We start from the raw sequence: 6,000 nt of genomic DNA, 5'->3' as shown, positions 1-6,000 counted from the left end.
TTTCTTTTTCAATTTGTAAGATTTGGGATTGGGCTAAGATTTGTAAAAATTTTACTTGAATTATATGGGAGGCAAAGGGAAAATTGTGAAAGCTTTTGCCTCACTGGTACTAAGAGCCCTGGAGCATATGCTGCTTACGTACAGCAATTGTCTGGATTAGATACTTTTATCATAAGTAGACCCCATGTTTCTTCAGATCTCAAAAAGCTGCGGTAATTATATATTCTTGATGTCACCTGTAAATTATCTTCAAAATCTTGGGATGTTTGGAGTATCTCCAGCTTTGATGGTGGCCGAGGAATAGATTTTGCTTATGCAAATTACCCCAATTCTTCTCCCAATTATGCTGCAGCCTCTCTCTCCCTAGCTACTAAGGATTAAGGACGCAATAATGGTGTAATATCAAGGCAATACCTGGTTAAATTTATTATTTATTATTATTTTTTTTCACGTTTATTTATTATCTTTTTTTATGGTTGGTTGAGAATACGCCTTGTAAGAATCTAATAAATGAGAGACTATATGCTAAAGTTACCCAATATACTTTCTCTCTTATTATCAAGAAAAGAAACCTCTCAATTCAAAAGCTAAAATTGATTTGTCAAGATCCAACGCTACTATTAGAAATAACTCTCTTTAACATTAATGTTTATTGACCATGCTCAAAAAGGAAAGCAGAAAATATCCCTGACTTTTATTCCTTGCATGGAGTTTTGATCAAAATGACCTACCCAACTGCCACCTATGGTTTTGCTCATGACTTCGGTTGGGTATTAATTATATATATCGAGTCATCAACCATTCACATATATAATTAGTTCAAGTCACAGGAAAATTAGAACTGCAAGTCAACTCGTGAATTCTAGTTGGTTAAGGACTCAGCTTCCCATTTAATTAAAGACAGTAATTAAATAGCAACAGCGACACCAATTATACTGATGATTGCTGGCCTCAATAAGTAATCTGATCCACATTCGATGATCAAATTTGTAATCATGAAGTGAAATACAAAATGAGCCCTGGCATCCAATAACATTAATTAGTGGGAATATGTAAATAATGCACGCAACTAGCAGGTGCCTGGAGGCTGGAGCCAGCCAGTCATCGTCCCAATCATTTCATAGAGATATCATCACCACCAAACAAAAATATGTGTGTGTGTGTGTGTGTATATAATATTAATGGGAATATGTAAATAATGCACGCAACTAGCAGGTGCCTGGAGGCTGGAGCCAGCCAGTCATCGTCCCAATCACTTTATCGTACACTTGGTTCAGTACATTCCAATTGATATAAAACTGTTGATCAAGCCACCTAGCAGCCAAAAAGATCAATAAGCCAGCGTCGGCAAAAAGCAACCGTTTAGTGCTAAAATGTAGTGCCATACACGTTAGTGAAACCTTGGCTTATACACTCACTCTACATACGTATACGTTTGTGAAACTACTTGATAAAAAACAGCAAAATCAATCTTGACAAATTGAAGAAGTCAAAAATGAAAAGGAGAAAGAAAGAAAAGGTGGCTGATCAGGAGAGGTGGGTGGATAAAGAAGGGACCCGTGGAGGAACTTTGTGAAATCATTGTTGGGGCATGAGTATATTGATTAGTGTGAGCTGATGCATGAGCTAGCTTTGGTGCACTAGCTGAACCACCACCATCGATATCTCCGCCCAGCGGGCGCCAGGCCCCATTTTTTTGGGAGACTAATTTGGCCTTTGCTTGCCTGGCCTTCTCTTCTCTGTTGTTTTCAGACATTACGTAGAATCAAAACTGTGCTTGCATAATAATATCATGGAGTGGGCGCGCACTTACTTTTGTTTAAGTTATTTGGGTCATTGTTGTGTCCCACGTCGGATTGCAATTGCAAGTGTGCAGGTCCCACGTTTCCCATTCATCAAGTGTTTTCTTGTTCCCACCTTTCATCATCTTCCACCCATTCGACAATTTCATTCATTCCTCAACTAATAATCAATTCACCTTTATTTTGTCTCCCGAGTGCATAACGACAGATATTCTAAATTTTTATATCAAAATTCATCTTAAATAATATTTTATTTATTAAATAATTGGTGGTTTTTTTTATAAAATTCGAGGAAATTAATTATATTATCACAACAATCAATTGATAAACACTACATTTTTTAAAATTATTTTTTAAAATAAAAAAATTAAAATATGTAATATTGTACTACTTTTTTTAATAATCAACTTAATAAGTCGTCTTTTCAAAGTAAATTTCGTGTTTTTTCGACCTTAAACATGAAAAATTATAAAGTACAAAAGAAATTCCACATCAATTATACAATAAAAATAATATTATTTTAAATATTTGTTTATTTTAAAAATCAATACGTAAATAATAATTTTATTAAATTTAACTATTTATTTTAAAAATCAATACGTAAATAATAATTTTATTAAATTTAACTATACATCTATCACGATTAGATTGCACTGTCGTTTTCCAAGCATTTTTACCATTTAATTGTCTCTGCTCATATCAATCATTCTTCCAACAATCGAATCTTTGATAATTTAATATTGGAATCTATACCATTATTTCTTGTCTGTTTTAACGGCGCTTCATTTGTTCACTTTAATTCTTTGTTTTTTCGCTTCAATCAAAGCCACTTGTAGATGAAAGTCGGCCCCTAACTTGTATTCTTTCAAAATTTGTTAGCATCACTTTCTCTTAGTGAACTTTTTTAGCAAATAATTGGACTCCACTCTTGTACTTATGCAGCTTCTTTTCTCAGCATAATCGTGCTACTTGAATATTAATTGTCCCTAATCTTTAAGCTTGCGACAAACTATAATGGGGAATCGTGCAAGACGTTCACATGATGCACGTGGGTTTTCATGTGATTTTAAGGTTTTTCATAGATTTTTTAAACCTCAACGATATCATTTATTTTGTAGACAGAAGTGGGGAATCTTCTTTGCGTTTTTTTTTTTTAAAATTTTGGTTAAGTATTATTTGTTTTATTTTTGAAAGTTTAACCCGATAGCTTTATCTGTTCAGTTCCGTTTTAGCAAGCAAAATGCCCACCCTCCCACTGAAATTTCAAAAAACATGATCATTTTGAATAAGTTTAGTTTTCTGAATAATAATTAAATTGATACATATTCCAGTTAACTCATCACACACACACACACACACGTGTTTGTGTGTACCAACAATTTCTATGATATAATTAGATATCACACTAGCTATTCTCTTTCATTATGATATATGATGTTGAATACACACACCCACACATACAATATATATAACACGCTAAAGCGACTAGTGGATAGGGCACCTAGATTGGGCCACAATTTATTTTTTTCCATTTAATCAATTATCAACTTAATTAAACCGGTTAAGTGAAGGGGTACTTTTTTAAAGAGTCATAGACAAAGCTAGTGTTGGAATCTGTTGTCACACAACAAAGAAAATCAGAGAAATTAAAAGGAAAGAACTTGTTCTTCCATAGATTGGCCCGTGTGGTGGATATATGACGTTGCTTGGCTTCTTCTTAAGATAAGGAAGCACAAGCTACCAGTAGCACTTTGCTAGCTCGTAGGCACTTTCTTCTTCAATATTATGAATTAGATTTTATGCCTTTACGCGTGGCCATGCATATACCCACATACAGAGACCAAATCATTTTCCTGTTTAAATTTTGTTTCGATTATGAGATGCCCATATAGCGCACACACTATACAGTAATTAAGTAACAACTTGAATTGATCCCAAAGTTTCTGATATCATCACCGTTAAAATTAACGTTATTGAAAAACTCAAATCATAAATTTTGTGTTTGTTGATAATTGTTTAATTGAGGGATCCTGATGGCTGGCTAACAGATGGATTTTAAATCAGTATTGCATGTGTTAGAGAAATCAGTTGACCTAAAAATTTAAGCTAATGGGTAAGAGTTTTACTATAGCATTGAATGCAAGTCTATTCATATGAAACATAGATCTCTCATGTGAGACATGGAGGGAAATTTAAGAGTTCATAGACGAGCCAGTAGATAAGAGACCGAGAATGAGCTAAGAAATTAAAATAATCGATATATTCTTAATTATATCCAAATGAATCCAAGACCAAAAGCTCGTAGATGGGACGATAGACAAGAGAGGCTCAGAGTTTATAAGTAGAGAAAATTGAATTCGAGATCTAAACACTAATACCACGTCTGAAGGTGTGCCTAATCTAAAAATTTAAGCTGGTAGTTATATAAGCCCCGTATGAAAGAGAGCTCGATTAATTTTCCTTTTGTTAGGGTTGACGGGGACATTAATGCGTTATCAAATTTGTAAATATATGCATCAGTTGAGAATGGGGTGCCATGAAATCCAAGAGAATATTTGATCAAATCTTTGTTTTTCAACGTAATATGCTAATCCACTAAACCCTATCTTAAAAAATAAATAAATAAAGGAAAACAAAAGTCATCAAAACCAAGAAGAAGAATGATCTCAGATGGAATCGATGATGAAGATGAAAATGATGCTTGTTCCTTAATTTCTTGATTTTTATAATCGAAAAAGCATTTCTTGATCTTCAATTCTTTACCTTCTTATCTTCAAATGTTTCAAACGAATAAGGAAATTTATTATGGCATATTAGTTTCCATGCATGCGCGATCATTTAATCAAATTATACTCATGCAAATACAAATTAACACAAGCAACGATTTTAATACAACTATGCACTTGTTTTACATTTTTTTCCCATGCAGTAAAATGTTGTCGAATCACACTGATCAAATGCTTTGTCCATTCTATCTATTAGTTTCTCTTGTAATGCAGCTCGTCTAAAAAACTTTCCGGTTAGTTCAATTTCGTGTAAACAAAATAGAGCGAAGCTAGATCCAGCCAAGTGGTGGTAAAACACTCCTCCCCTCATCACGAGGGAAATACTTTAATTCCGCTCATTATTTAGAGAAGAATTCAGAGAAGAAGAAAATCAGGCCAAGATAGATCAACATTGCCACATCATTAGAGTTCATGACACTTTGACGAAAATTTTTAGAATACATCAGAGGTACCATATCAGCCATTGTGTATTTATTTTAAAAAATCATCATGCAAGTGGTGGTTATATTAAATTTAATCACCCATGTCATGCATGCATTAATTGGTTGTAATACATCAGAGGTGTTCTAGAATTTCTTCAGCTCAACATAAGATTTGTTATAATCTGTTGTACGTGTCCTACACGCTGAAATGAAATTTATCAGGCTTAGTTGTAATTAAAAGTGAATTAATTACATACTAATCAAGCTTAAGGATTGTTTATAAATAAAGCTATATTAAGACTTTTTTTTAATTGAATAAAATTCCATATCCAAAATATTTTCTCTGAGATCTTCTTAGTATCAAGCTGAGCTTTGCTTTCTTTCATGGTATCACATCCGATCATGGCTAGCTCAAGTAACACAACTCCAAGTTTAAACACTAACAACATAAATCAAGCTTCATTCACCTTCAATACACTTATCAAACTAGATTGATCCAATTATTCATATGGCGAAAACAAGTTTAACACTATTAGAGGCAATCGTCTTGAAGGTCTCGTATTTGGAGCACAAATGGCACCTGATCAATTTCTTTTAAGCATAGTTGTTGATGATTCGACGTAGAAAATTTAAAATCATGCTTGTCTCGACTGGAGAGCTAATGATTAGACTCTTTTTGTCTAGCTCTTTTCCTCTATTAGAAAAGGTATATTAAGCTTTGTCCTCAACTATGAGAATTCATTTGAAGTTTAGAGATCTATTGAAAAACAATTTGGAGTAAAATTTGAGGCTAAAGTAATGCAACTTACGTATAAGATGATTTTTTTGAGAATGAATAACATGACTTCTGAGGAATTTTGTTTAATGATAAAAATAATTGCTGATAAACTTGCATGTGCTAGTAATCCTATAACTAAGAAAGATTTGTTGATGCAAATACTTAATGTATTAGGACTTAATTATCTAGATCTAACTTAAATTATGCTGCTA

Source organism: Citrus sinensis, chromosome 1 (genome assembly GCF_022201045.2).
Source record: "Citrus sinensis cultivar Valencia sweet orange chromosome 1, DVS_A1.0, whole genome shotgun sequence".
NCBI classification, from domain to species: Eukaryota; Viridiplantae; Streptophyta; class Magnoliopsida; order Sapindales; family Rutaceae; genus Citrus; species Citrus sinensis.
The sequence above is the reverse complement of the archived record's forward strand: the minus strand, read 5'-3'. Positions refer to the sequence as shown.